This window comes from Carcharodon carcharias, chromosome 20, assembly GCF_017639515.1.
Source record: "Carcharodon carcharias isolate sCarCar2 chromosome 20, sCarCar2.pri, whole genome shotgun sequence".
Lineage (NCBI taxonomy): Eukaryota > Metazoa > Chordata > Chondrichthyes > Lamniformes > Lamnidae > Carcharodon > Carcharodon carcharias.
The window spans coordinates 98,146,917-98,152,916 of NC_054486.1; positions in this window are offsets into that span (position 1 = coordinate 98,146,917).

Here is a 6,000-nt window from a genome sequence, read left to right on the forward strand (position 1 = left end):
ACAAAGGATCCTTTACATATATGTCCACATGAGAGGACAAGATGAGACTTCCGTTTAGTGTCTCTCTTCCGTTGTGCTGCATTCCCTCAATTATGCACTTGAATGTCAGCCAGGATTATGTGCTTAACTCTTCAAAGTGGAACTTGAACTCGCAACTCTCTGTCTCAGAGTTGAGAGTGCTGTTATCCAGTGAGCCATGTCTGATAACATCAGCAAATCTGATGAGGAAGTCAGCACCTCCAAGGATTTTCAATGCATCTAAAAGATAAAAGCACACAAATACTAGAATTCTGAACTGAAAAGAGAAAATGCTGGAAACACGCAGCAGCTCAGCTAGCATCCGTGGAGAAAAAAGACTAGTTAACATTTCAGGTATAGGTGCTTCTCAATAAAAGTTTTGGATCTATATCTAAAATATTAACTCTTTTATTTCTCCTCACAGACGTTACCTGACCTGCTGAGTGTTTCAATTTTTTTCTGTTTTTGGTTCAATAGTAGCAAAGTCTGTTTCTTGCTTGAAACATGGGTAGACAGTAATTGGAAATGGCAGCAGGTGAGTTGCGGAGGACAGGTCACCTCAGCTGCTCCATTGACAGCTAAGGCCTGCCTCATACAATTGTAAAGTTGGCATGTATGGAGCAAGTCTGTCTAAAGCAGCTGCTTTAATATGCAAGGCGAGTTGGAGGACCTCCCAATGGGTAAAAGTATGTGCAGCTAGCTCAAATTTTGCTGGATAATACTTCTTCTACTAGAGCCTTGGGACACTTTTTACTATGTTAAAGGCACTATATAGAGTCATAGAATAGTACAATACAGAAAAAAGCCATTTAATTATCAGCTATTTTGAAGAGCAATCCAGTTAGTCCCACTAGCCTGCTCTTCCCCTTTTCCAGCATTTTTCTTCTTCTTCAAGTATTAACTGGATTTCCGTTTGAAGGCTTTTATTGAATCTGTATCCGATCAAGTAGTGCATTCCAAATCCTAACCACTCATTGTGTAAAAACATTTTTCCTCATGTCATCCCTGGTTCTTTTGCTAATCATCTTAAATTGGTGTTCTCAGGTTATTTACCCTTCAGCCATTGGAAACAGTTCCCCTTACTCTGTCAAAACGCTATATCCTCTTTGCTTTCTCTGCTCTAAAGAAAACAACCCCAGCTTTTGCAGTCTATCCACGTAATTGTAATCCCTCACCCCCAGTGTTAAGGCTACAGTATTTCCAGTGTAATGTCTTTATTGAACTGAATGTAAGATGGCTGCCTGAAGGGATTCCCTCATGGCAGAGGTCACATGACTTCAAGCCAGATAGAACATGTAGTAATGATTGCATTTCAAAACCGAAACATCCCCGTTTTCATAACGAACAAAAGGCACAACACCTTTTTCCTGATGAATATAAGACAAATTTGCATGCGGTATCATGTGTAACTGAGTTACCCACTATATCATAATAGCTCTCATGCATTACCAAACTGTTTGTTGCTCTCGTCAGTCACTGCACATTCATTGCATACATAGTCATTAAGCCATGCAGGTCTCTTAATGGTATACGTGCACATTATCATTGACTGTTCATCTGTGTGATGTTCCCTTTCCGGGAATTGTCATTCCTGTGGCACTTGTTGCCATGGTAGCTGTTGTTATTCCATTTCTGTTGTTGGGGACTTGTAGACCTCTGGGACTGATGGTTATTCTGCACTCTGTGCTGTTGGTGAGATTCCATCTTCCTGATCAGCCACCTGCAATGAAAGAATAGCTTCTCTAGTTGTTCATATATGCCTGCAGTTGCGCCAGTGCATTTGGTGGTTCATTTCCACTGCGTACAATCAAGGTGACAACTATTCTATGCTTGTCCCAAGTTGCCACGTGGGCTAACTCCAGCTGAGAGCAGTGAAGGTTTGTACCCTGACAGGCTCTCCAATGCTCAACTCTGGCAATGGTTTGGCAGTATGGTCAAAATGAAATTTGGTTTTCTGCCATTTCATCTTGATTTTTTCACTCTCACGTGTGACTACTTCTGGTTTCAGTAGCTTTGTTGCTATTGGAAGAGTAGTTTGGGTGCAGCATGACAACAGTTTTTGGACTGGACTACTTTCCATGCATTCATTCGGTGTTTCTCTCCACTCGAGATTTGCCTTGTGTACATCTGTGCCAGATTTGCTTGATTTCTGGATGAATCCTTTGGTGATTTTCACTGCCGCTTCAGCATTTCCATTCGGCTGGGAATAGTGCGGAGATGATGTAGAGTATTGAGTTTCCCAATCTTTTGTGAAGTGGCTGAATCCTTCACTTGTGAACTAAGGGCCATTGTCTGGAATACTGTAATGACTGAAGAGTGCTTTCAAGCATTCTGCTATTTCTTCTGCTATCATTGAAGTCTGTTGGCCTACCTACCAGTAGTCAGAATAGTAGTCTACAGTGACAAGATAATCAGTTCCTGCTATACTGAAGAGGTCTACTCACAGCTTCATCCATGGTCTGTCTGGGATGTCATGCATAATCAATGGCTCTCTAGCTTGTTTAGCTTGGTACTTGTTACAAGCATCGCACTGGCCAATGTGGTTTTTAATTTCATTGCCCATGTTTGGTCAGACTTGATTCAATTTATTGATAGCTTAGATGGATGTACTTCAGCATTTCTCTCCTCATCTCCTTCAGGATTATGATTCTATTTCCTTTGAACAAGATGCCATCTTGAGCTGTCAATTCACCTCAGTATGCCCAATATGCTCTTGTGTCCTTGATGCTCTCAGGCCATCCTTTCATCATACTTCTTGCAGCACTTGGAGAGTTGGACCCTGTTGGGTAGCATGCTTGATTTGAGCAAGGCACTTGTCTACCTGTTTCAATGTCTCTACTGAGTTGATGATTTCCAGAGCACGTCAAGCTGCTCCTTTGTGTTGAACCTGGTAGATTTCACATTCTGTTGTAGCATTCTTGACTTTCTACAAGAGGAGTGCTGCCTTTGGCAGCACGTCAGCAATGTACATCTGTTTCCCTTGCTTGTACGTCACATCCAGATGATACCTCTGTAAATGAAGTAACACATTTTGCAGACTCTTTGGAGCAGATAATAGCGGTTTTAGAAAAATACTTTAAACTGGCTTGTGGTCAGACTCCACTGTTACTTTGTCTCTCCCAAGCAAGTGTTGACGAAAATACTCACAAGCAAAAACAATGGACAGGCACTCTTTCTCAATCCGAGTGTAGTGTCGTTCAGTTTGAGTTAATGCCCTGGATGCAAATGCGCCTGGTTGTCTTTGCTCCATTAGGGTTGTTCCAAGACCTATCTCGCTGGCATCCCACTGCAAGACGACTTCATTATTGGACATCATAGTATTTCAGCACTGGCATTGTCGTCAGTTGTTTGATTTTACTGAACACTGCTTTTTGTCTGTGCCCCAATACCACTGCACACACTTTGCAGTGAGCTTGTGTAATGGAATCCCTCACCCCCCACAACCATTCTTGTAAAGATCTTCTGTATCCTCAATGAAGCCTTCACATCCTTCGTAAAGTGTGGTGCCCATAAATGAACATAACACTCCAGTTGGGACAAAACTAACGTTTTATACAAGTTTATCATAACTTTCTGGCTTTGTACTTTGTGGCTCAATTTATAACGCGCAAGAACCAATATGCTTTATTAGTTGTGTTATTAATCTGCCTTGCTACCTTCAAGATTTGTGCACAAGCACCTCCAGGTCTCTCTCTTCTTTCATCCTTATTAAAATCTCACCATTAAGCATGTATTGTCTCTTTTCATTCTTCATACTAAAATGAATCATCTCACACTTTTCTACATCTGCCATGTGTCTACCCATTCCACCAGGCTGTCTAGGTCCTCCTGAGGTCTATTACTATCTTCCTCACTGTTTACTCAACTTACAAATTTCCTGTAATTTGCAAATTTCAAAATTGTGTCCTGTATTCCAAAGGCTAAGCCATTAATGTTTATCAAAAGCAGCAGTGGTCCTAAGTACTGAACCCTAGGGAACATCACTGTATACCTCCCTCCAGTTGGAAAACATTCCCCATTCACCACAACTCTCTGTTTACTATCCCTTAACCAACTTTGTATTCATGCTACTACTTTTACAACTTTTATCTCAGGGGCTTCAATTTTGCTGACAAGCTTAACATGTGGTACTTACTCAAGCACCTTTTGAAAGTCCATATCCATAACACCAACTGCACTGTGGGCCTCATCTACCCTCTCTGTTACATCATCAAAAATTCAGTTAAACACAAGTCCTTAACAAAGCTGTGCTGGCTCTCCTCTGCTGGTCCATGCTTGTTCAAGTGGCTGTTAATTTTCTCCTGGATTATTGTTTCTAAATAAATGCCAGTTGTTGTAGTTTGTTTCATCTGGAAGTTAAAATCATCCCCAAAGCATTTTTAGTTACTTCCTGTTTTAAAAAGAAAAGGATGGTACTTTTTTTTCTCCGTAAGGTGATAAATTTGGAAGGTTCTGGTATTTATGAAATAGTATGAAAGAAAAGATCACATTACGACTGTTTGTGCATCATCAAATAAGAGATAATCTATAAGGTTTGCCTCGTTCTGGGATTCACTTTCTGCCACAATGAACAGTGAAAAAAATCTGGTTAGTGGTTCATTGTGCACTACAGAAACAGATCTACTTAAAATGATCGGTCATAGAATCAAAAATATTTTTTATTGAATCCAGATAAACCTGGATAAACATACCCAAAATTTGTTCTCTAATTTGCAAATTCATGTTTTATTTTGACTTTTGTTTCCACTCCTTCAAAGTCTTCTTCTACTGCACACCATTCCTACATCAAGGAGTAAGGTTTGAAGCTCACTCCTCCTACACTGCTTTATAGCTGGTGCCTCAGAAATATGCGAGGGTAAGCATGAGAGTTGCTGTTCATCTTAATTAGTCCTCATTTCCATGTGTGGAAGTGGTTAATCTCTACTTGAACTCCCTAGGACCACAAATTCAGATTGGAACAGTTACAGGTGGAAATATGCCTCCTATCATTTTGCAGTAGAGTACAATGCGATTCAGAATGTTGTGTTACTGTAACATTATAAACTGTATGCCTCAGGAGGTAAATGAGGAACTTGCTGAAGTTTTTCAATGCAAGCAGTTTTTTTTTTGAGTAAGAAACTTTGTCATTTCTTTCCTCGCAAATAATAGGTTTCATTGAAAATTTAAACAAAACAGAAGACACAATTGTGCCTTCTTAACTCATCTTTAATCCTTAAGGAGAAATAATTAAAATAAAATAAATGACAAAGGAAAGAAAGAAAAAGTTTCAAGAGGAGCCAAACAGACGTAGTGCAGATTGTGATATTCACCATGTACAGCAAGTATTAAGGCTTATTCCAGGAGAAAGAAACTTCAGCATTCTTCAAAATTGGGAGGGGATTTTAAAAAGCACAGGATCTCTTTTATTTGAAATAAAGCCAGTGGGAAAATAAGACGCTTCTTCAGAAATATTGGGAATCTCGGAGCAGTTTGTATGGAAAAAACATTTAGATCAGGAGTTATTTGCTCATAATTCCCTCATAGTGTTAGCTGGTGGTTTTTTTGTTCATGCCTTTGCTAGCACATCCTTTATACAAAGCTTGTCCTTGGAATGGAATTCATTACAAATAATAAACAGCTGAATAGAATAACGAGGGGGCTGGTTAGCTCCATTGGTTACAGAATGCATGCGGTTCAGAATAATATCAACAGCATGGGGTTCGATTTCCCCATTCCGACTTAGCTAGACTTGGAGCCTGCCTTCTCGCCCTGCCCCTCAGTAAAATCATGGCATCAGCCACGGTTCCGCAACCCTTAATCAAGGATGCTACCTGGTGAACAAGAAGAAAAGTAGTGAAACACCCCTTGATTTCCCCCCTTTACTAGATACATAAATGATAAAAATAAAAGTATTGTAAATATATCAATGCCACCTTTTGAGTACACAAATTGGAGCACTGATAAAAGGAATAAAGTTTAGAATGGCTCGTTTCACAGATGCAG